This window comes from Erpetoichthys calabaricus, chromosome 8, assembly GCF_900747795.2.
Source record: "Erpetoichthys calabaricus chromosome 8, fErpCal1.3, whole genome shotgun sequence".
In the NCBI taxonomy this organism is placed as follows: domain Eukaryota; kingdom Metazoa; phylum Chordata; class Cladistia; order Polypteriformes; family Polypteridae; genus Erpetoichthys; species Erpetoichthys calabaricus.
In genome coordinates this window covers 187,095,253-187,121,768 of record NC_041401.2, presented here as the reverse complement: position 1 = coordinate 187,121,768, position 26,516 = coordinate 187,095,253, and the positions used below count along the sequence as shown (strand labels likewise).

The 26,516-nt window shown below is 40.3% G+C and overlaps 1 protein-coding gene and 1 long non-coding RNA gene across 56 annotated transcripts in view; one reads left to right on the top strand and one right to left on the bottom strand.

The window, feature by feature from the left end:
- Positions 1 to 26,516, bottom strand: part of LOC114656378 (G-protein coupled receptor 39-like) — a 306,889-nt gene that overhangs the window by 52,944 nt on the left and 227,429 nt on the right. The gene's annotated exons all lie outside the window — the stretch shown is intronic.
- Positions 9,237 to 10,837, top strand: LOC127528939 (uncharacterized). 50 transcript variants are annotated; one of them, XR_007935594.1, is made up of 8 exons: positions 9,237 to 9,345; positions 9,393 to 9,486; positions 9,534 to 9,580; positions 9,722 to 9,815; positions 9,910 to 9,956; positions 10,098 to 10,144; positions 10,379 to 10,519; positions 10,661 to 10,834. It is a non-coding gene; the product is annotated as an uncharacterized LOC127528939 (long non-coding RNA). The 50 variants fall into 50 exon arrangements; XR_007935609.1 differs by having other exon boundaries at positions 9,769 to 9,815; positions 10,661 to 10,833; XR_007935612.1 differs by lacking the exons at positions 9,910 to 9,956; positions 10,098 to 10,144 and adding an exon at positions 9,863 to 9,909 and having other exon boundaries at positions 9,769 to 9,815; positions 10,285 to 10,519; positions 10,661 to 10,837.

The following is a 26,516-nucleotide window of genomic DNA, read 5'->3' as shown; positions in this document are numbered from 1 at the left end:
AAAGCTGAGCACCAATCATGCCTTAACTCGAGACATTTTAAATAACTACAAGTCTGTGTGCCGCCTGAAACTACACATCACCATTTAATCAGGTTGTATGGTTGCCAATATTCAGATGTACTTTGCATATTGTTATTATTTATGATTATTATCAATAATACATTATTTTATGTGTAACTTAACTCCTGCTTGTCTTTTTACTACATCTAATTGCCTGAGGTTATAGATATAGAAGGGAAGGTGGGGATAAGTTATATACTATAACTAGCCAACCTGCGGCGTAACATACGCCGCATAATTATGTATTGATGGGTGAACACTTCCTGAACGACACAGTTGTCCAAATGGGGTGGGTTTGTGGATACCACTGTGAGTGAATGAAAAGATGGACCTCTGGAGAGAGCAACATATAATTGTCCGTGACTGAAAGCGGGCTCGTCTGTGACGAAGAAGGCCACGCTGGTGAAAGTTACTTCGTCGGTAGGGATAGTGTCAGCACTTGTAGATTAAGGTGTAGCAAGTCTTCGTTGTTGACGCTTAATATAGCTTGCGTACTGAGATGTTCCGGAGTCACAGTTGAGAAACACTTTTTTAATGTCTTTTAAGCACAGGGGAAAAAATGAACATGTGAAACATCTGTAATGTAATAAGCCACCAAGAAAAGTAACATTGCAACAATGCTATCTACGACCCAATCTCTGTAAACAGAAGGATGGGCCAAACTGGCTAAGGATAGGTGTGCCAAGCTTGTGGCATCATATTCAAAAAGACTTGAGGCTGGAATTGCTTCCAAAGGTGCATCGACAAAGTATTGAGCAAAGGCTGTGAATACTTATGGACATGGGATTTCTCAGTTTTTTTATTTTTAATAAATTTGCAAAAACCTCAAGTAAACTTTTTTCACGTTGTCAATTATGGGGTGTTGTGTGTAGAATTCTGAGGAAAAAAAATGAATTTAATCCATTTTGGAATAAGGCTGTAACATCACTTTATGTGCTTCATAGCTCCAGAATTCCCATCTGGCCACCGCCTGTGTGGAGTTTTCATGTTTTTCCCATGTCCATCTTTTCCCCAGTGTGCTCCTGCTTTCAACCCACTTCCTACATCACCCACATGTCAGGTTTATTAGCATTGCTTAAATGCTTCATATGAGGAGTACAATACAATACAACACAATACCATTTATTTTTGTATAGCCCAAAATCACACAAGGAATGCCACAATGGGCCCTGACTTTTGACAGCCCCTCAGCTTTGACTCTCTCAGAAGACAAGAAAAAACTCTAGTAGGGGAAAAATAATGGAAGAAACCTTGGGAAAGGCAGTCCAGAGAGAGACCCCTTTCCAGGTAGGTTGGGTGTGCATTGGGCGTCAAAAGGAGTGTGTGTGCGTGTGTGCCCTTCAATGGGTCGATGCCCAATTCATGGCTGGTGTTTTCCCTGTTCCCAATAGGCCTTAAATATCTGCATCTAAGTAATGGAGAGAGAGACCAGAACATGGAGAGCAGGTTGGCTGCACACTGCATATTGTTTTCATAATTTCTTTTAAAACTGAACTAAATCTCAGCAACATTACTTTAGCAGCAAAAAGAAAAAAACTTCTTTTACATGCAGGCAGAGTGTCAGAAACTCCTGAAGGAAACACTTATCTCGCAATTTTAGAATTTCATTTACATTTACAATTAAAGTCCACTTTTCCATTTACAGTAGAAATCTCAATGGAAAAGTGACATTTTAAAGGCAGACTTTGCCAAATGCCTTCGCTTTCTGTGCTTCATTTGGTGCTGATTATGCCTTTTTTATCCCCGTCGAGTGTCTATTTTCTTTTAGAGGACGGCAATCTAAAATACCGCAATTCTTTATTTCACGTAGTCCCAGCCCCATCTGAAAACTATTCATTTTGTATTTGTATCCTACATTTTTTGTGATCAATAAACACTATCTTTTCCAGTCTTTTATGGAGGACTGAACATCAATTCACTATAATGGCAGTGTTTGAGGGAATGAGATCTCAGGCTGACAGACTGCTCAGCATCCCGGACAAGGCAGAGCTGAGAGAAGATCAGCAAAATGAACTCCATTTAGATGTAAATTCTCAAAAACTGGTCGATCAGATGCATGATCAACTTACCAATGATAAAACAGATATGTAGATGGTATCGACCTATCAGCTATATAGTGCCGTTCATATTTAACTATGTCTTATATAATACCAGTATGTCTATCTGTCATGCGGTGTCTTTTATATCTAATTCTCTATGCTTTATATACTGCCTTTCATATCTATCTATCTATCTATCTATCTATCTATCTATCTGTTATATAGTGGCTTTCATTTCTATCTATCTATCTATCTATCTGTTATATAGTGGCTTTCATTTCTATCTATCTATCTATCTATCTATCTATCTGTTATATAGTGGCTTTCATTTCTATCTATCTATCTATCTATCTATCTATCTATCTATCTATCTATCTATCTATCTATCTGTTATATAGTGGCTTTCATTTCTATCTATCTATCTATCTATCTATCTATCTATCTGTCATATAGTGCCTTTCATATCTATCTATCTATCTATCTATCTATCTATCTATCTATCTATCTATCTATCTATCTATCTATCTATCTATCTATCTATCTATCTATCTATCATACAGTCCATTTCATAAGTAATTCTCTATTAGAGTATATTGTGCATTTCCTATCTAACTAGTATAAGTGTCTTGCATATCTAATGTTCTATTGTATAGTGCCTTTCATATCTCATTATCTCTTATATGCCTTTCCTATCCATCTATTATTGTGGCTTTCATATCTAATCTCCTATTATATACCGCCTTTTTATTCTCTGTTTTATAGTTCCTTTCACATTTAATCATGTACTGTAAAGTGCCTTTTCTATCTATTATATAGTGCCTTTCATATCTCAGTCTCTATTCTTTGCCGTTTCTATCCATTTATCTATTATAGTGTTTTTCATATCTGTTAAAAAAATTCTTATCTATTGTCATGTGCATGGACAAAGGGGACATGTACTCATGTCTCTACTCTTCCTCCCCTTGAACCCTCCCCTTCTTGTCAGAAGTCCTCAAGATCCACTATCTTAGAACAGCCACAATGGGGCATGTGTCTGAGAAGATGTCAATGCTTGTTAATCATTTTGCTTTTTGCAAACAATCATATGCCATTTGGTGCCCCAACCCTTACACTATCTATCTGTCTGTCTGTCTGTCTGTCTGTCTGTCTGTCTGTCTATCTATCTATCTATCTATCTAGGCCTGGATAGTTTGTGCAGTGTTCTCCTGGAGAGCCAAAGGTTCCGATGGCCAATGATGGCCCAACGCACTGTTCTCTCTACATCCACCTGCCAACTCTCATATTGGGATACTGGCACAGGGCACATTAAGAAAATGTCAGCTGCCACACTCCTCTTTTGTGGTGTCTAATAAAGTCAGATATAACTGAGAAATTCTGGATTTGTAATGAGTGGGAATAAACTCAAGAATAACTAAAGAAATTATCACTCACTGAACAAGCTTAGAGGAACAGCAGAGATGCAGTTGGTGAGAAACAGAATGTGCTGAGATAGAAATGGCAAACCTAGAATAGATGGGGTTGGTTTGGAAATAAAAACGAACGTGTTGGAATTAATGAGAAAGGAGCAGAAGCTGGAGGTGGAGGTGGCAGCTCGGAAGGTTAAATTTGGAGGGGAGGCAGAAGGAGTTGTTGGCATTATGACAAGACATGCAAGTGTTAGGAGGCCAAGAGAATTATGAAAAAAGGAAATGGAGAGAGGATTTCACCAAATGAACAGAAGTGAACTCGCCCACAAAGCAATGAGTGGTTTGTGGGATAGTTTGGTTTGTCACACCAACATCGACAGGTGCTTTTTAAAATGTGGGTGAGGAAGTCAAGCTACAAATTGTAATCATTGTCTACTGGGTAAAACTCCTAGGAGCAGACCCAAGGCATTTTGGGGGGATAATATCTCTCTATTGGCTGGGAAGTATCTGGAAATTCCCAAGGGACATATGAGGTGCCCCTTCAGTCTCAGCTTTTAAATCAGACTGAAGACTCCAGCATACCCTGACTAGAGCTGCTGATTAGCTCTGCATACTGCAATCCTGTTTGTTAGTCATTTATAAGGAAATATGAGTATCACAATATTTTTTAAAATGTTACTAACCCTCCAATATTCTGTTTCTTTTCTGGATGTGACACTTGGTGCCTCTGCCAGACTGCCCTTCTGTGTATGGTAAAGTCACCTCAGATAAAGGAGCGTTTGAATCATCGGATGGACAGATTCTCTCATCAGATTAGACAGCCAGCACAGAAACAACTATAGAAAACCCAGGAGCGGATGGGCAGCCACTTGGCCGAGTTCTACAGGACTGTCACTTTGTTTAAACTTTCTCTTGTCCTGTTTTCATCTCAACTGTTCTTGACTGGACATAGTTCATCAATTAATGGTTTCCATTATGTTTAATTAGTGTCTACCTTGTCCTCTGTGTGTTTTAACAAATCTGCATGTATATGTGTGCCAGTTCTGCATTTAGTAATTAGTATCATCTATAATTGTGTTTGAACTGAGTGCTGTTCACAGAGCTCAGCGCTTGCACTCATTGAAGAGCACTATAGAAAAAGAAGTGGTATTGTACTCTGTGATGGACTAGCACCCCCATAGGGTTGGTATTATCTGTCTTACACTCAGTGCTACTGAGATCGTTGTGGCTTGCATTAGACATTGTGGGTGCTGATGACGGATGGATGGTTGGATGGATGGATGGAATGATGGATGGATGGATGGATGTATGGATGGAGGAACAGTTTTGCACAGGACGTTTAATAGAGATGAGATCACATGCCAGAATTAAAGTGGATTAAGCTAGTCTGTGAAATCAATGGATGATTTTCTTTTTGTACCAGTATGACTTGAAGATTCATGACTTTAGTCCAGTATACCCTGACTAGAGCTGCTGATTAGCTAGTAGGGGATCTAGTAGTACGGAGCACTTCAGCCCAGCAAACAAACCCCAGACACAACTATGCCAGCCCAAGTCCTGGGCTGAAGTAATCTGCTTTCATTTCATCAAGTACCTTTCTACAGGTTTCTTCTGAATCATCTTCCTTTCCTTCCCCTCTGCTACTCCCAGGCAAGTGTTGTCCTTCTCCTTTTACAACTCTGATCCCATCTTTTAAGTCAAAACCCAGAAGCATTTCTGGGGCCAAAACCATTAACTTCCAGGTCAGGCAGAACCACCATGGAAAAGGGGATACATCTCACAAACATCTCCCTCCATGGAACCCAACAGTGCAGCTCTAGGGAACCGCAGTTCCCATGTTGCCCTGCAGGCCAACCATACAAGAGCTTGCCGCAAGGGATGCTGCCAGTGTATGGGCATGAATTCGCAACCTCCCACTGTTCCTAATTTCTTACAGACTCCCAACCGAATATGGGATGCTTCTGCATTCCAGTTGTCCATCCACTACACTGGCATTCCATTCAGGTAAAGGATTTACCTCCCTTGCTGCTGGGATGCTACTTTCAACATACCAGCTGCTCTCATGCCCTCCATGCCAGCCTACTTTCAAGAACAGAGAAATGTCACATCTTTCTTCTTGACCATCTGTTGTACTGGGTTCCTGGCCAGGTAAGGGAATGGAAGTCCATCCCAGTTGGGACGTCTGTCCATCCGTAACATCATGAAAATGAGCAGGTAAGGGCCTTGTCGAACATCTCGTCAGCGCCTACAGCATCTCATATCCCAGCTAGTCACTCATCCTGATTCTGCACTGCAGCTTCGTTCTCCGCTCAGTAGGGGAAGAGAACTTTTATGAGCTGCTGAAAAGAAAGCTTCAAAGTAGAGAATGACTTTTAGAAAAGAAATAAAAAAAAACACAGTCAAATCAAATTTTAAAACCTGGCAAGCGCAAGTCATTACAGAGTCTTCATAAAAATTTTACTTTCCCTACTGGAAATCCCAAGCTGTACAAACTCGGTCAGAACTGTAATCATAAGAAACGATTGGTGGGCTGAAGTTTCACCTTTATGGGCCGTAAGAACTAGAAGAAAAAAACTCACCAGGAAAAAGTTTTTCTTTCTTTCTTTCTTTCTTTCTTTCTTTCTTTCTTTCTTTCTTTCTTTCTTTCTTTCTTTCTTTCCACTTACAAGCATATCCTTTTTTCTTTAAATACAATGTCGTCTGTGCCCATCTTCAGTGATTTCTCTTTTCTTTCTTTCTTTCTTTCTTTCTTTCTTTCTTTCTTTCTTTCTTTCTTTCTTTCTGCTTACAAGCATATCCTTTTTTCTTTAAACACAGATGTCATCTGTGCCCATCTTCAGTGATTTCTTTCTTTCTTTCTTTCTTTCTTTCTTTCTTTCTTTCTTTCTTTCTTTCTTTCTTTCTTTCTTTCTTTCCACTTACAAGCATATCCTTTTTTCTTTAAATACAATGTCGTCTGTGCCCATCTTCAGTGATTTCTCTTTTCTTTCTTTCTTTCTCTTTCTTTCTTTCTTTCTTTCTTTCTTTCTCTTTCTTTCTTTCTTTCTTTCTTTCTTTCTTTCTTTCTTTCTTTCTTTCTTTCTTTCTTTCTTTCTTTCTTTCCGCTTACAAGCATATCCTTTTTTCTTTAAACACAATGTCGTCTGTGCCCCTCTTCAGTGATCTTTCTTTCTTTCTTTCTTTCTTTCTTTCTTTCTTTCTTTCTTTCTTTCTTTCTTTCCGCTTACAAGCATATCCTTTTTTCTTTAAACACAATGTCGTCTGTGCCCATCTTCAGTGATCTTTCTTTCTTTCTTTCTTTCTCTTTCTTTCTTTCTTTCTTTCTTTCTTTCTTTCTTTCTTTCTTTCTTTCTTTCTTTCTTTCCGCTTACAAGCATATCCTTTTTTCTTTAAATACAATGTCGTCTGTGCCCATCTTCAGTGATTTCTCTTTTCTTTCTTTCTTTCTTTCTTTCTTTCTTTCTTTCTTTCTTTCTTTCTTTCTTTCTTTTCGCTTACAAGCATATCCTTTTTTCTTTAAACACAATGTCGTCTGTGCCCATCTTCAGTGATCTTTCTTTCTTTCTTTCTTTCTTTCTTTCTTTCTTTCTTTCTTTCTTTCCGCTTACAAGCATATCCTTTTTTCTTTAAACACAATGTCGTCTGTGCCCATCTTCAGTGATCTTTCTTTCTTTCTTTCTTTCTTTCTTTCTTTCTTTCTTTCTTTCTTTCCGCTTACAAGCATATCCTTTCTTCTTTAAACACAATGTCGTATGTGCCCATCTTCAGTGATTTTTCTTTCTTTCTTTCTTTCTTTCTTTCTTTCTTTCTTTCTTTCTTTCTTTCTTTCTTTCTTTCTTTCTTTCCGCTTACAAGCATATCCTTTTTTCTTTAAACACAATGTCGTCTGTTCCCATCTTCGGTGATTTCTCTTTCTTTCTTTCTTTCTTTCTCTTTCTTTCTTTCTTTCTTTCCACTTACAAGCATATTCTTTTTTCTTTAAACACAATGTCGTCTGTTCCCATCTTCAGTGATTTCTCTTTCTTTCTCTTTCTTTCTTTCTTTCTTTCTTTCTTTCTTTCTTTCTTTCTTTCTTTCTTTCTTTCTTTCTTTCTTTCTAAGACGGCCTATTTGCAGCTCTTAAGAAAAATGTAGAACTGCGACAAACAAACTGCTGAGCAGAGACGCTGGCCTACCAGTCAGGAGCCCAGAGTATGTGAAGCCATGCCGAAGTGCGGAGATGGAAGCTCTGAGGCACATCGTCAGTTTTGCTGGGGGGCTACTAGGTAATTTAAAAAAAGAAACTGTGAGCACAAGGAAAGGCACATGGCTTGTAGGTGAATCTGAGTTGCTCGATTTTGCTCGGTTCAGGATTGTTCTGTGCGGGGTCTGTAAGAGATGCAAATGGAGGCAGACAATCCAAGGCCCCTGAAGATCTGGAAGATGCTTAAAGAATGAATAAACTGGAGAGTTACACAGATTATTGGAGCTCATTAGTATTCTTGTTAAATGTGTTCAGTTTCCACCACTGCCTTCTGCACACTGCTGTCTCTGTTCTTCCCTCCCGTTAAACGGTGTTGGCTCTTTTGACGTACTGCTCTGTGCCACTTTACTAACCTGCCTTCATTTTCTCCTCTTCTCCTGTGCAGGCTGTCAATGTCCCCTCTAATCCTCTCATTTTCATAGCCTGCTTTGTGCATCAGAGGATCAGGTATGTGATACCACCCCGGACCAAGAGGGGGCGCTGCTGCCAACTGTCTTTTCTGAGTTCTGAGAAACTGACTCCACCCCTACCGCTCCCTGGGCTCCTAATGGATGACCATCGGGAAGGACACGTCGCTTAATAGGGAGACGACCTAAACAAAGGAGCTCCGCATCAGTCAAACCCCATGGCAGAGCCGGATTAATAGCAGCTGCTCTCGTTACATGGCAACTGATTTTTGTGTGATTCTTTGCACCATCCAGTGTTGTTTTTGTTAAGAACTGCAAGTAAACTGCAAGTGAGGGCTGTGTTGGCACCGTAAATTTTTCTGTTGTCAAGACCCTTCAATTACTCAGCTGACCACACATTACATCCAGGCGGGAACCACCACAGTGTCAGGACTAACACGTTACAAGTAATACGCTGTTATGGACTGAGAGCCCTGAAGCGCTAAAGAGTTAAAAAAAATGGACACTAGTGGGGGATTTCTCGTTAAACCCTGGCAAAATATAAGGGGTATTTTATATAAGGGTTTTATTTTACAAAAAGGATCTGTTATACTGTAAAAATCCAAAGAGCACAAAAGGCGGACAATGCCTGCAGAAAGGGCAAATCCAAAAACAACCAACTCTCAATACAAAAATCCAAAAGGTAAAATGATCCAAAACTCAGAAAATCATAATAAGCACAAGGCAGAGAAAAAAGACCATAGTAACTCCCCGAAAAGTGCAAAGAATGAACCGCCATGAACTGTGGGAAACTCTCATCTTTATATGGCCGAGGGAAGACCCTGGTGGTGATGGACAGGTAGTCCAACCAATCAGAGAACAGCCCACAAGACCCAAGGCACATAACACAGGCACACAAAACAAAGCCAACAATTAACAAAAGTCACCTTAATATGAAGAAATGAGACAAGAAGGAACACAAACAACAAAAAGACAAGGAATCGAAGCCCAGCCTGTTAAGTAACAGCCCAAACTGATGTTTTTTGGTTCTGCTTGAATAGTTATTTGTCTTGTTTTTATGTTATTTCTACAGTCATTTACAAGAATGTTTCCATAGGTACGAAGGTCTTGTCTCACTTTAGCCCATCCAGAATGTTTCCGTAGGTAAGAGGGTCTTGTCTCACTTTAGCCCACCCAGAATGTTTTTGTAGGTTCAAGGGTCTTGTCTCACTTTAGCATATCCAGAATGTTTCCATAGGTACGAGGGTCTTGTCTCACTTTAGCCCATCCAGATTGTTTCTGTAGGTACGAGGGTCTTGTCTCACTTTAGCCCATCCAGATTGTTTCTGTAGGTAAAAGGGTCTTGTCTCACTTTAGCATATCCAGAATGTTTCCATAGGTATGATGGTCTTGTTTCACTTTTGGCCATCCAGAATGTTTCTGTAGGTACGAGGGTGTTCTCTCACTTTAGCATATCCAGAATGTTTCCATAGATACGAGGGTCTTGTTTTACTTTTGGCCATCCAGAATGTTTCTGAAGGTACTAGGGTGTTGTCTCACTTTAGCCCATCCAGATTGTTTCTGTAGGTAAAAGGGTCTTGTCTCACTTTAGCCCGCCCAGAATGTTTCCATAGGTAAGAGGGTCTTGTTTCACTTTTGGCCATCCAGAATGTTTCTGAAGGTACGAGGGTGTTCTCTCACTTTAGCCCATCCAGATTGTTTCTGTAGGTAAAAGGGTCTTGTCTCACTTTAGCCCGCCCAGAATGTTTCCATAGGTAAGAGGGTCTTGTTTCACTTTTGGCCATCCAGAATGTTTCTGAAGGTACGAGGGTGTTCTCTCACTTTAGCATATCCAGAATGTTTCCATAGATACGAGGGTCTTGTTTTACTTTTGGCCATCCAGAATGTTTCTGAAGGTACTAGGGTGTTGTCTCACTTTAGCATATCCAGAATGTTTCTGTAGGTAAGAGGGTCTTGTTTCACTTTTGGCCATCCAGAATGTTTCTGAAGGTACTAGGGTGTTGTCTCACTTTAGCCCATCCAGATTGTTTCTGTAGGTAAAAGGGTCTTGTCTCACTTTAGCCCGCCCAGAATTTTTCCATAGGTAAGAGGGTCTTGTTTCACTTTTGGCATCCAGAATGTTTCTGAAGGTACTAGGGTGTTGTCTCACTTTAGCCCATCCAGATTGTTTCTGTAGGTAAAAGGGTCTTGTCTCACTTTAGCCCGCCCAGAATGTTTCCATAGGTAAGAGGGTCTTGTTTCACTTTTGGCCATCCAGAATGTTTCTGTAGGTACGAGAGTGTTGTCTCACTTTAGCCCATCCAGAATGTTTCTGTAGGTACGAGGGTCTTATCTCACTTTAGCCCACCCAGAATGTTTCTGTAGGTTCAAGGGTCTTGTCTCACTTTAGCCCGTCCAGAATGTTTCTGTAGGTACGAGGGTCTTATCTCACTTTAGCCCACCCAGAATGTTTCTCTAGGCATGAGGGTCTTGTCTCACTTTAGCCCATCCAGAATGTTTCTGTAGGTACGAGGGTCTTGTCTCACTTTAGCCCACCCAGAATGTTTTGTAGGTACGAGGGTCTTGTTTCACTTTAGCCCACCCAGAATGTTTTTGAAGGCATGAGAGTCTTGTCTCACTTAGTAACAGAGGCAACTCGGGGACAGACCCAGGATACACTGAAGAGATGAAATCTCTTGATTGTCCTGAGAGAACCTGGGAATTCCCCAGGAGGGGACAAAGGAGGATGTTGGGGATGGGGAGGTCTGCTCAGCCCAGATGAGGGTGTTGCTACCACAATCCTCACCAAGAAAAATGGACCAAAAATGAAGATGACGCCTTGATGAGTCTTGAGTTGTATTGACCCCCTTCTTTTGACACCCACTGCACGCCCAACCTACCTGGTAAAGGGGTCTCTCTTTGAACTGCCTTTCCCAAGGTTTCTTCCATTTTTCCCTACTAGGTTTTTTTGGGAGTTTTTCCTTGTCTTCTTAGAGAGTCAAGGCTGGGGGGCTGTCAAGAGGCAGGGCCTGTTAAAGCCCACTGCGGCACTTCCTGTGTGATTTTGGGCTATACAAAAATAAACTGTATTGTATTGTATTGTATTGAGTTGTACTAGAAAGATCCAGAGCTGTCCAGAAATTTTCTGTAGGTTTGAGGGTTTTGTTTCACTTTGTGTTGGAGACAACTGAAGGCCTGACCCACTGTCGTTCCATCTTCCACTGATGGTAGCTTGGCCATGGCCTACTGTGTGAGCTGCTTGACTTGCACTTTATTATTTTCTTTTCCTCATCATCATGGAATTGCTAGCTTATGCAGACTTTCTCGCTCTCACCCATCATCTCATGCTACTCAGCACACCATTTTTGTAACTGTTTCATTTACCCTAAAAACAAAAAAAATATTTATATTTTTGAAAAGCTTTTTTTTTTTTTTGTAGGTCTGCCAAGGGTGCCCCCTTAGGTTTGGGGCCCTTCCACTTCATGGGGGCTTCGGGGAACGTCTTATACGCCAGTGCTTGTGCCACCTTAGTTCGGTGTTTGCCAATGTCATAACTTAGCCGGTCAGGGCATTTCTCCCTTCTTTTCTTAAGACTTTACTGATACCCTCAGACTTTTATTAAAGCATGCGGGGTCCAATGTACTGTTCACTTGTCGCAGTTTTGGTCAAATTGGTCATTTAAAGGACTTTAGGAACACCTTCACCATGAACGTCACTATATACAACATGGACATCATTACTAAAGCTCTGCAATGGGCTCGCATCTGCTCACAGTTGTGTCCTGCCTTGTGCCCAGTGCTGTCAGGATTGGCGACTGCCCCTTGACCTGCATTAGATGGAGCAGGCATCTGAATAAGGCTTCAGAGACATAATTCTTTAACTTTACTCATTTATTCAGAGCAGAAGTGAACAGGAATGGATCCCTAAACAATTTCCCCAAATCAGTTCTTAATTAAGTTAGCAGTCTGCACCTCAGAATGCCCTCCTTGAATCAGAAAGCTCACATATATCCCATGATACACGTATGTTCAGTCTTTTTCATCTTATAAGTAGAAAGAGCCGTACACATGCAGGCAACGGGTATATTTACTTGTGGAGGCTGCCGAGGTTTCAGCATTGCAGCAAAAAAAAAAGGGAAATTACGGTGGTGAGACTTGAAAGGCATCAATTACAATTACTTAGGTCATTTGGTTGATCAAATGGTGTTTAAAGGCAAGGAAAGCAGATGCACTAATTATTACGCTGTTAGAACATCTCATTTAACCTGTGCATCGTCTCCGTATACTATTAGACATGGCAGGAATATAAATTGAGAGCATTTGGTAACTACATCAGCCCTCAAAGAACTGACAAATGTTACCACCTCTGAGAAAAATACGTCTGCCTCTGCGGGCTCCCAGTGGAGCAGTCCGTGCATACAATTAGGTTAAACTGACTGATGCCGGAATCCAGGGGCAGCACTTCGGTGCATCAATAATACACTTAATTGGGAGGCGCACTTTTATTCTCTATTAGCTACCATCACCTTTGCAGAAAAGAAAAATTTAAAAAATTTGGAAACAGCTAACTATGCATCCTGTACTCACAGTAGCATTTCATGTGAAATACTCACCATATGCCAAGACGTGACATGTGAATATTATTCAAGCAGTCAAGCCAAAGGTTAAGAAACAACATTTTAGCTGATTGCTTTTTAGCATTCAGGGAATTGAGACACAAGTGCTCACATTTTTTATTTCTTTTTCTCCAAAGAGCTTGTTTCAGCCGTACACGCCATGCTGCGGGACTGACAGGTTTTGTTGTTGTTTTACTTATTTGGTGGACAACTTCACCCAAGTGCTGGGATCTGAGTGACATTTATCTACAAGGAGCTCAGGCTAGTGAAGTGACTTGGTCAGAGTCACACAGTGTCACCAGTGGCATTTGAACCCACAACCTCAGGGTCTGAAAGATCTATCTATCTATCTATCTATCTATTATATAGTGCCTTTCATATCTATCTATCTATCTGTTTATCTATCTATCTATCTATCTATCACAGTGCCTTTCATTATCTATCTATCTATCTATCTATTATATAGTGCCTTTCATAATATAGTAGATAGAATTTTAGTTATGGTAGACACTAAAATATATACAGTAGATATATTAATTGATATACTAATACATAAGTATATACACTAAGGTAAGCACTATAAATAACTAGTTAGGCAAGCAGATTGGTGAAGATAAGGTGCAGTGCTTAAAATCTCAAGTTTGCTGGTTCACTTCCTTCACCCTAATCAAGTTTGTGCAAACTCCACACATTAACTTGAACATCTGACTCCTTGTTGCAGGACATGCAAGGCACTACATGACAGACAGACAGACAGACAGACAGACAGACAGACAGACAGACAGACAGACAGACAGACAGACAGACAGACAGATAGATAGATAGATAGATAGATAGATAGATAGATATGAAAGGCACTATATAATAGATAGATAGATAGATAGATAGATAGATAGATAGATAGATAGATAGATAGATAGATAGATAGATAGATAGATAGATAGATAGATAGATAGATAGATAGATAGATAGATAGATATGAAAGGCACTGTGATAGATAGACAGATAGACATGATAGGCACTAGATAGATAGATAGATAGATAGATAGATAGATAGATAGATAGATAGATAATGAAAGGCACTGTGATAGATAGATAGATAGATAGATAGATAGATAGATAGATAGATAGATAGATAGATAGATAGATATGAAAGGCACTATATAATAGATAGATAGATAGATAGATAGATAGATAGATAGATAGATAGATAGATATGAAAGGCAATGTGATAGATAGATAGATAGATAGATAGATAGATAGATAGATAGATAGATAGATAGATAGATAGATAGATAGATAGATATTAAAGGCACTATATAATAGATAGATAGATAGATAGATAGATAGATAGATAGATAGATAGATAGATAGATAGATAGATAGATAGATATGAAAGGCACTATATAATAGATAGATAGATAGATAGATAGATAGATAGATAGATAGATAGATAGATAGATAGATGTGAAAGGCACTATATAATAGATAGACAGAGTACTTTATTCATCCCCTCAGAAAAATTCAGATGTCCAGTAGCTCAAAAATTTCAGTAAAAATTATTACAAATTATTGTAAAAGCAAGGAAAACACACATAAATAAATAAATAAATAAATAAATAAATAAATAGATAGATAGTAAAAAGTACAAATGGGCCAGTTGTTACAGTGTCGGAAGGTAGAATGGTGACCAGGTCATGAATCATTTCTATTGACCACAGTGTTATAAAATCTCAGAACAGATGATCTTCAGATGTGTCGTGTCCCCCAGCGCAGTGACAGTAGTCAACTGGCACGTTTGCTCCTCTGACCCCCCACTGTGTTGTGGAGAGGGTGACTGCCATTGTTAGGATGGCCTGCACCTCCCTCTTTTCATACTTTTCCACCACTAATTCCTAGTGAGCCCACAGTCCTGTCCAGCATCAAGCCATCTTCTTCGCCAGCTTGTTCAGCCTCTTCGTGTTCTTATCTCTCTTACTGCCTCCACAACTAACAGCAGCATAAAAGAGGACCCTAGTAACAAGTGTCTGATAGAACAAAGCCACCATTTTGCTGCGTATGCTGAATGATCCAAGTCCTCTGAAGAATGTGAACCTGCTCTTCCCCTTCCTGTAGAGCACATCAGTGTTCAGGAATGTGTTCAAAAATTGCAGATTTATCGATTTAGAACAACATCTACAACAGAATGAAGTGTGCAGAAACTGAGGGGGTGATGGCAGCGTTCTTATTTGACCGCCATAGACAGCGGGTTGAAGTTTCCACCAGTGCCTTGAGTTGGTTTCACTCTTCTCTGATTCTTCATCAGTTGTGGCGATGATATGTCAGAGATCTGTGAAATTATGTATGGGGTGCCACAGGGGCTTATTTTGAAGTCCCTTAATGAATTTGTACTTCGTGGTAACTCTATGCACCAATGGCCCCCTTTGTATAAAGTAAATTAAGTGCCCCCATGTAGCGCAGAGAATTGAAATTTCCGAACAAAAAGATGTATTTGGTTCAGAGAACAACCAGCGATTTGCAAAACACGTGGAGGCAGATGTTCTACTTCCTGTGGAGGACGCAGATATATGACTCGGCGTAAACATAAAGATGCCAGAAAGAGTAAGTGTGCCAGGTACGCCAGGACTTGACGCCGACACACAATTTATGTAAACGTACGGCTGTTCACATATCATAAATAAATTACGACCCGAGCGGCCGTGTCGGGCTTTCTAATTCAATTGAGTTATTGCATGACTGTCAAAGTGGCTGTGGATGGCATTGTGACACAACAGCGAACCCACAACCAGCTCATATGAAGTAACAAAAAAGCACCTGATTAATTTAGCACCTGCCCTTTTAATGTAAAATTATACAAAAAAAACTACTTTTTGAACAATTAAATGACTACCTGAATAAAAAAACTTGGATTCTGGATAAGTTTCAGTCAGGTTTCAGACTAAATCCTAGTACAAAAATTGCACAGGTTAGCTAGACAGTTAGCCCATGACCTACATCTTAATGCCGACTCAAACCATCTGTCCATTCTTCTTCTGTTAGACTTGAGGTCAGCATTTGACACCATGGACCACCACATTCTTATTGACAGCCTTAAACAGTGGCAGTGCCATGAGTTGGTTTCACTCATCTATTCCAGGAAGAGAATTCTTTGTCAGCTGTGGCGACTGCACATCCGAGGGCCAAGACGTTGTGTATGGGGCGCCATGGGGATCTGCTTTGGGTCGCTTATTATTCTCCGTCTATACATTCCCGTTAGTCCTGATCATTTTAAAACCGTAAAGTGAATCATCAGAGTTATGCAGACAACAAACTGAGAGCACCAGATGATGCCAAGTCCTCTGATTCAGTGTCTTACCAGCATCACTGAACGGATGAGTAACCTTCTTCTTCTTTCGGCTGCTCCTGTTAGGGGTTGCCACAGCGGATCTTCTTTTTCCTTATTTTCTTGTCCCCTACATCTTGCTCTGTCACACCCATCACCTGCATGTCCTCTCTCACCACATCCATAACCCTCCTCTTAGGCCTTCCTCTTTTCCTCTTTTTCTTCCTCTTCTTCTTCCTCTTGTTCTTCTTCTTCTTCCTCTTCTTCTTCTCTCAGCTGCTCCCATTAAGAGTTTCCACAGCAGATCATCTTTTTCCATTTCTTTCTGTCATTGTCATTTTTCTCTGTCATACCCATTACCTGCATGTACTCTCCCACCACATCCTTAACCCTCCTCTTAGGCCTTCCTCTTTTCTTCTTCTTCTTCTTCTTCTTCTTCTTCTTCTTCTTCTTCCTCTTCTTCTTTTGGCCTTCTCACGTTAGGGGTCACCACAGTGGATCACCTTCATCCATATCTTCATGTCCTTTACATCTTGCCCTGTTACACCCATCACCTGCATGTCCTCTCTCACCACATCCATAACCCTCCTCTTAGGCCTTCCTCTTTTCCTCTTCTTTGTCTTCTTCATCTTCTTCCTCTTCTTCTTCTTCTTTTGGCTGCTCACATTAGGGGTCACTCACAGTGGATCACCTTCTTCCATATCTTCATGTCTTTTACATCTTGCTCTGTTACACCCATCACCTGCATGTCCTCTCCCACCACATCCATAACCCTCCTCTTAGGCCTTCCTCTTTTCCTCTTCTTTGTCTTCTTCATCTTCTTCTTCTTCTTCTTCTTCCTCCTCTTCTTCTTCTTCCTCTTCTTCTTCTTCTTTTGGATGCTCACGTTAGGGGTCACCACAGTGGATCACCTTCTTCCATATCTTCATGTCCTTTACATCTTGTTTTGTTACACCCATCACCTGCATGTTCTCTTCCACCACATCCATAACCCTCCTCTTAGGCCTTTCTCTTTTCCTCTTCTTCTTCTTCCTCTTCTTCTTTTGCATTTTGCTGCTCCTGTTAGGGGTCATCACAGTGGATCATCCATCCATCCATCCATTTTCCAACCCGCTGAATCCGAACACAGTCACGGGGGTCTGCTAGAGCCAATCCCAGCCAACACAGGGCACAAGGCAGGAACCAATCCTGGGCAGGGTGCCAACCACTGTGGATCATCTTCTTCCATATCTTCCTGTCCAAATCATCTTGTTCTGTTACACCCATCACCTGCATGTCCTCTCTCACCACATCCATAAACCTTCGCTTAGGCCTTCCTCTTTTCCTCTTACCTGGCAGCTCTATCTTTAGCACCCAATATACTCAGCATCTCTCCTCTGCACATGTCCAAATCAACACAATCTCGCCTCTCTGACTTTGTCTCCCAATCGTCCAACCTGAGCTGACCCTCTAAAGTCCTCATTCCTATTCCTGTCCATCCTCGTCACACCCAATGCAAATCTTAGCATCTTTAACTCTGCCACCTCCAGCTTTGTCTCCTGCTTTCTGGTCAGTGCCACCGTCTCCAGCCCATATAACACAGCTGGTCTCATTATCATCCTGTAGACTTTAATTTCCTTAAAACTTAACAAGGGAAAAACACAAATTTGAATTATTGGCAGCAAAAAAAAAAAAAAAATTACCAAAGAAATAATAAATTGTCATGACTTGGGAGTCCCAACAGTGCAGAAGTCCCAAAAAATTCCATAAATTGCTGTCTAGGTGGAGATTACCATCCAAACCTCAAAATGGAACAAAATGGGCCTGTCATCATTTAGGCTGAAGACTGACATTTTGTAGCCTTTTCCAGTTAGGGAAGCCATTTTGTGTACCGTTGTCAGGATCACATCCCACGTTTCTAGGGGTGTGGTCTCTGGGGTCGTGACCTTGAATTAATCAGACGATGAGCCTTATGTGATGTGTGGGTAAAAAAAAAAAAAAAATATACATTTTATGACTTTCATGTGATTACTTCTCAAGGCTTGCCTGATTTTCAATGCTTGCATAGACAGGGTGTTGGGCAGGGCCGGGGGGGGGGGCCAGCAGGCTGGGGGGCATCAGTTGGTTTAGAGAGATTCACTGATGTTGACTTTGCTGATGATGCTGTGATCTTAGTTTAGTCAATCGGGGCTCTCAAGAGACTGAGTGAGGGGTCTGAGTGTCTGGGCTTGTGAGGGTCCTGGGCAAAAACTAACAGCCAGGCCTCCAATGACCTCTTGGGCACGTCCATCAGCAGTGTGTCTGTCTGCAGAGAGAGTATTGACCTCATTAAGTGGTTTACTTACCTTGGCAGTGACATTCATGTCTCTGGTGACTCTTCCTATGAAGTCAGTAGACAGGTTGGGAGAGCATGGGGGGATCATGAGGTCACTGGAAAGGGGTGTTTGGTGGTCCTGATATCTCTGCAAAAGGACGAAGGTCCAAGTCTTTAATGTCCTGGTGCTTCCTGACTTGCTATATGGTTGCGAGACATGGATGCTATGCAGTGACCTGAGATGAAGACTGGACTCCTTTGGTACTGTGTCTCTCCGGAAAATCCTTGGGTACCGTTGGTTTGATTTTTGTGTTGCTCATGGAGTCCCGAATGAGGCACATGACCTACAGTACATTGTGAGGGACTGTCAGTTTCGGCACTACGGCCATGTGGCACAATTACCCGAGGGTGATCCAGCTCGTAGGATCAGACCAGGGAATGCCCATGTAACACCTGGCTGTGGCAGATAGAGGGTCATTTCCAGAGGGTGGGACTAGACCACGAGTCTGCCTGGGGGGGGACCTGAGCTGTTTTGTCGTGTGTTGAGTGCAGTAACACGCTGTACCAGTACATGCTCCCCAACCTAACCTGACATGGTTTTTGACTTATTGCCTGTTATTTTACTGTGTATTTTGCCCCTTATCTGGGTTTTGGTTGCTTTTGTTTATTCTTATTTTATTTTCATTTTTTTTTGCCCTTTGCTGTTATCTCCCAGTTTACTCGAGAAACTAGTTATCTGATTTTTCTGACGAGCCAGGACAGGGCCCAAAAGAATCTTTATAAAATGAAAGGTTTATTTAAAGAAAAAGTTCAAAAAGCTCCACAAGCACCAAAGGAACTGCCTGAGAAGGCAAAACAGATCACAGCAAACAGAATCCTAAGGTGAAGTCAAAAACAGATCAAAGGTTCAAAAACTCCAGGAAATCACAATAAGCACAACAGGAACACAAATAAACTCTCCGCTCCCCATCTCGCCCAAAACGAACCACCAGGAATTATGGGAGACCCACCAGAGTTATAGGGCAGAGGGCAGTCCCTGGAGGTGAGTGGCAGGTGGCCCCGCTTCATGGGGGACCACCCACAAAACACACAGAGCACAACCAAGGCATTTTCTAGTTACAAATAAACATGAAGAATAAACGAAAGAAAAATGAGTTTAAATAAAAGGCACAAAAATGCAGGAAACAGACAAGAAATGCGATGTTTGAACCTCAGCTAGGAGAGAAATGATGACTGAACCATGACAGAAATAAACAAAATCATCTGACTTTACAAATGAGGTCAAGAACGGGAGAATCTCGGTGTCATTTCAGGTTCGGCGCTACACTTCAAATCGCTGGTTAAGCAAATTACTACAACTGCAGTCTTTCACTTAAGAAATGTTGTACCAGTGAAATCTTTTTGTTAACGCAGGCAAATAAAATGCATCTGTCCCTCCTTTACTCTTACAGTTTGTAACTAAACCTTAACAAAGGCTTCTTCTGCTGCTTATTATGGTTATGAAGCTTCAGTAAAGTGGTTACTCATCTCTGTGCAGTGTGGCACATACTAAGAGCCTGTGATACGCTGGGAAAAAGTAGTTATGAATATGAAGGATTTACAGGTCTTATGATGAAGTATGCAGTATGAAGAGAAATACGTCCCACTTAAAGCCACTTGTGACCATTCCAAAGTGACGTTATTTTAGCAGGTCACATTGGACAGATAAGTCAACACCTTACTGAGGCTGGGTAAGTGTTGCTATCGTGATAGATAGATAGATAGATAGATAGATAGATAGATAGATAGATAGATAGATAGATAGATTTGAAAGGTAGTATATAATAGATAGATAGATAGATAGGATAGATAGGATAGATAGGATAGATAGGATAGATAGATAGATAGATAGATAGATACTAATTTTAGTATAGTAGGCAGGATAGCACAGATTGTAAAAATATCAATAGATAGATAGATTTGAAAGGTAGTATATAATAGATAGATAGATAGATAGATAGATAGATAGATAGATAGATAGATAGATAGATAGATTTGAAAGGTAGTATATAATAGATAGATAGATAGATAGATAGATAGATAGATAGATAGATAGATAGATAGATAGATAGATAGATAGATACTAATTTTAGTATAGTAGGCAGGATAGCACAGATTGTAAAAATATCAATAGATAGATAGATTTGAAAGGTAGTATATAATAGATAGATAGATAGATAGATAGATAGATAGATAGATAGATAGATAGATAGATAGATAGATAGATAGATAGATAGATAGATAGATACTAATTTTAGTATAGTAGGCAGGATAGCACAGATTGTAAAATATCAATAGATAGATAGATAGATAGATAGATAGATAGATAGATAGATAGATAGATAGATAGATAGATAGATAGATAGATAGATAGATAGATAGATACTAATTTTAGTATAGTAGGCAGGATAGCACAGATTGTAAAAATATCAATAGATAGATAGATTTGAAAGGTAGTATATAATAGATAGATAGATAGATAGATAGATAGATAGATAGATAGATAGATAGATAGATAGATAGATAGATAGATAGATAGATAGATAGATAGATAGATAGATTTGAAAGGTAGTATATAATAGATAGATAGATAGATAGATAGATAGATAGATAGATAGATAGATAGATAGATACTAATTTTAGTATAGTAGGCAGGATAGCACAGATTGTAAAAATATCAATAGATAGATAGATTTGAAAGGTAGTATATAATAGATAGATAGATAGATAGATAGATAGATAGATAGATAGATAGATAGATAGATAGATAGATTTGAAAGGTAGTATATAATAGATAGATAGATAGATAGATAGATAGATAGATAGATAGATAGATAGATAGATAGATAGATAGATAGATAGATAGATAGATAGATAGATAGATAGATAGATAGATAGATAGATAGATAGATTTGAAAGGTAGTATATAATAGATAGATAGATAGATAGATAGATAGATAGATAGATAGATAGATAGATAGATAGATAGATAGATAGATATTTTTTTATTTTTAAAAAGACCTTTATTGATCAAATAGCAATAAATCAAATATATAACAGGTAACATATAACCAAATTTTACAGGCTGCTGCATCAAATGAGAATCAATTCCCTTGCAGTCCATATTTGATATACTATTTCTTATATTAATTTGAAATGACCCAAAAAAAAACTTTTCCATTCTTCTAATTTACAATTTAAACCCCCTGAGCCCGTATCAAATAAGCACGTAAAAGTCCCAAATCAAAACTTCAACAGAAATATTATGATGTTACACCGTTCGATTAGCTCATCTATTTTACATCATTATAAGAAAACACAAAAAGGAGAACTTCAATAATGTCTTATACATTCATTTTTAGTTCTCCATCAGCAATTGAGCAAAGCAACCCTTTAATCCCCCACACATTTTTAAACAAATCTAATGTATTCATCAATTTATAATACGTATATTCCATTATTATTCTGGAGCGTACATTTATCTTGAAAATCATCACAGCATCAGTAGCCCCTGTCCCAGATTGTTTATTATTTCTACTCTTTAAAATTGCTAATTTTGCTTCACCCAATAAATAGTTTAATAGCTGAACTTTTTGACGATTTTCCTTATTATATTTTGTTCCATAAATGAACATGATATTGTTAAATTTCCCCATTAACCTTCTACATATTTCACTAAAAAAAATGAAAAAAAAACTAAGTCTCATACATTGCAAGAATAAGTGGAATATAGTTTCTTTTTGTCCACAAAATACACAAGTATCATCCTCTTTCTGCTCAATTATTTTTAAAAAGGAATTGGTAGCAACAATCCCATGCAGGACTCTCCATTGTAAGTCTGCTGTTCTTTTCTTATTCGGGGGCTTATATATCTCCCTCCAAGCAGGTGCACTCCCACCTTCCACCCCCAGATATTCTCTCCATGGTGTGTCACATGCTGTTTTTAGTGCTGCAAAGTGTACAGTTTTTACACAATATTTATAAAGGTCCCCCTTCGACAGAGACTTAAAACTCACGACTTCTCCTTTATGGAATGACACGATCGTATTATCGGTGAGTGAGGACAGATCAACAGCAGGGCAGACCTCCATCTCCGTGTTCACTGCTCTGATCGAGTTGTTCAGCCGATGATAATCTTTGGCCATGAATGATAAAAAACTCTGAAGCATTCTGACTGACTTGACCCCCAGTATTGAAGATAGCACTGCTGGGTCAATAAAGGACTTCTTGCTGTCATCATAAATTTGGGACAGTGTAAGTATTTGATGTGTGATGAGTGTTTTAACAAAACTATCACTTAACAACAGAGGACATGAAAAAACAGAGTTGAAAACTAAAGGCTCATCAGCCAACCAACCAGATGTAGCAAAGTTTCTTTTAAAGACAAAGTGCCACGTTAATAAGACTCCCTTGTAAAAATGGGGTAGGCTGGACAGGTCCATTTTGTGAATGTTCATCACCAGAAGTTGTTTATCAAAACCGAAGCCTCCCACTCGGCGGAAGAAACCCATCGCCATCTCTCTCCAACTCAGAGGGTGAGAAACAAAAAAAAACCTTCTGCAGAACCTGAAGTCGAAATTGTGCAACTTTAGAGACAACATCAATGAGCCCCTGACCACCCTCTTCCAAAGGTAAAAACAGTACACTTTGTTTAATCCAGTGTAGGCCCACCCAAAAAAAATCAACCAGAAGTTTCTGGATTCTGTGTAAAAGCCCAGGAGGAGGGTCCCCACTCACAAGTTTGTGCCAGAGCATTGAGGCTATCAAATTGTTAACTATAATCACACGTCCCCTGTAAGACAGCTTAGACACAATCCACTTCCATTTGTTCAGTCTCATAGTTACTTTATCTAAAAATCCTTCCCAATTACTGTTGTCCACCCCCTCAGCACCCATCACCACCCCGAGATATCGAAAACACCTTCTGTCCCACCTCATTTCTAAGGGCAGATCTGGTGGTGAACATGCTGTCCAGGAGCCAATCAAAAAAGCGGTACTTTTGGCCCAGTTGATTCTTGCTGACGATATTTTCTCAAATACTTGTTGACATGAAATTAACATTTTAATGTCATCGTTTGATGTGACAAAGATGACAACATCATCAGCATAGGCCAAATATTTAAAATTAACAGTTGGGCACATAGGAAAACCCACATCCTGCAGTCTGAGACTTATCTGACGTAAAAATGGTTCAATTGATAAAGCATATAGCATTCCAGATAAAGCACAGCCCTGTCGAATACCTCTGTTTACTGAGAATGGGGCACTCAACGAACCGTTGACTTTTAAAACTCCAAAAATATTAGTATATAATAGCCTTATCATATTTATAAAACTGTCCCCAAAACCAAAACTTTTCAATGTATTAAACAAATATCGGTGATCTACTCTATCGAAAGCCTTTTCCTGGTCTAGAGACAGAATCCCCAAATCAACCCCACACAGATTACATGCTGAGATAACATCCCGCAATACAAAAATATTGTCATGTATTGACCGGTCTGGCACACAGTATGATTGACACGGGTGAATTATGGAGTCCATTACATTCCTCAGGCGGTTGGCCAAGGCCCTTGAAAAGATTTTGTAGTCTGTACACAATAGGCTCACAGGACGCCAGTTTTTGATTTGACACAAGTCCCCTGTTTTTGGTAGCAGAACTATGACAGCTCTTCTGCAGCTCAGTGGTAATTCACCAACCTTAATACTCTCCAGAAACACTGTAATCATGTCTGGTCCCAACAGATGCCAAAACTGCTTATAAAATTCTGTTGGAATCCCGTCAATCCCCGGAGTCTTTCCAACATTTAAATTAGACAGCGAGTCGGAGAGTTCCTGCAGAGTAATCTCGGTGTCCAGAATTAATTTTAACTTTTCCGAAATTGTTGGCACACCATCCAAAAACTCAGACATTGCAGCCTCATCGATGCTTTCCTCCTTGAATAAATTCTTGTAAAATGATACAGCAAAGTTTCTTATCTCCCCTGTAGTACACAGTTCTTGACCGTTGGTGTCACGGAGCATATGGATTGTCTTGCTCTGTGCTTCCTTCTTTTCAAGACTAAAAAAAAACCTTGTGGGTGCATCCAGGTGATTCAGATTCTGGAAGCGAGACCTCACTAAAGCTCCCTGAGCCTGCAACTCCAGAAGCTGAGACAGTGAATGTTTTTTTGCTGTTAAAATTTCAAAGGTATCCTTATCAAAAGTTTTTTGAAGAGTAGCCTGTAGTTCAGTGATGTCCTCCTCCAGGCTTTTCATATGGTCCACACTCCTCTTCGTCACTTGCTTGGTGTATTGTTGGCAAAAAGCTTTGATCTGTACTTTTGAGACATCCCACCATTGTTTGAGGGAAGTGAATTTGGATTTAGTGAGGGTCCATTGCTGCCAGAAAAATTCAAAGCACTGAAGGAAGTTCGAATCATCCAACAGGGAAACATTGAATTGCCAGAAAGACTTGAATAAAAGTTTTTTAGAAAAGGTGAGCTTTAATGCTATTAGCGAGTGATCAGAAAGACCGAAAGGACAGATATAAGTAGTGGTGATTGTATTCAGAAGATGCCTTGAACAGTAAAACCTGTCTAATCGTGCCATTGAAATGCGGCCACCCCCCCCTTTCACCCAGGTGTATTGTCTATCTGTAGGAAAATTATTCCGCCATACATCCACCAGATCTGACTGCTGTAATAAAGTATGTAATACTCTGACAGAAGCTGGATGAGGCTCAGCACCATTTCGATCCAGTTGAGCATTTTCTGTACAATTAAAATCCCCTCCTAGTAGAAGAATTTCCCCATTAATAAACGATTCCACCACCTTTCTCAATGAATCAAAGAAACAGATCCTCTCTCGACCATTTGTTGGTGCATAAGAATTAATGAACACGAGATCCTGATCGCCATCTTTAATCTGTACCACCAGCAGGCGCCCAGCCACCACCTCACTAATATTAGTAATCTGTAAATTTACAGTTTTGGAAATCAGCACAGCAACCCCAGCACTGATATGGGATCCGTGACTAAGCACAGCCTGACCCCCCCATTCACGTAGCCAGTCCGACTGATTCCTAATATCGGTGTGTGTTTCCTGAAGTAGTGCTATGTGAAGGCCTTTTTGCCCTAAATAATCAAAAACAGCAGCCCTTTTTGCGTCTCCCCTACACCCATTTACATTTAGACTCCCAATATGTAAAGAGTCCATTAATACAAAGCACAAGGGAGTGACCAATAAATTACACAACACAAACGAATAAAAGCAACGTAGAGCTACCTCCATCATGATTAAAGCAGTGATTTCCTAACCCTACTGATCAGATTCTTTAATCTCACGGACTCTTTCTGGTCCATACCAAGCTGTACGGCATTGCGCATCACCCTCTGTGCTGACACCAGGAAGAGCTGAACATCTGGGAAGTGCTCCTCCACTTTAACTCCTCTCTTGCCCTCAATAAATTCCAAGAAATACCGAATACTTGCGGTGCTGTATCCGCCTCCGAGTGTATACCTTGATGAGGACTCGCTTCTCACGGAGGCGTCAGTGTCACTGCCCTCATCCTCCCTGTCGCCCACATCACAGTCACTGTAACTATTAAACAAGTGGCTGCGTTCACTGGATGGCTCGCTGGACACAAGGCTTTTCTTTGCAGACTTCGTATTCTCCGATTTATTCTTTCGCTTATGACGGGGCACTTTGAAACTCTCATCCCTCTCGCTCACACTTGCACTCCCACTCTCCACGGCACACACCTCGTCCATCGGCCTCTCACTCAGCTGCCTTTCCACGACTTGCGCCGAGCTCTGCTTCGTCAGCAGTGCGTTCTCAGCGGCCTGAACTTGTGCAGTTTCATCGGTTACCTGAGACTCGTTCACAGCAGTGGCGACTGGCGCAACTCCTTCGGAAAGAGCGTTCAATGTCGTCCCCTCACTGCTGCTGGTCTCAGGCTCCGTGCTTACTTTACACACTGCACTGTCGGCTTCAGCCGGCTTTTCATCGGCAGCAAGAAGCGCGCTCTTCTCTGGAGCGTCTACAGACAGAAAGCTTGCAGGCCGATCACACACAACACCCGCACCCTCCAAACGATCATTACACTCAGACACATCATCCTCCATATTGTCCA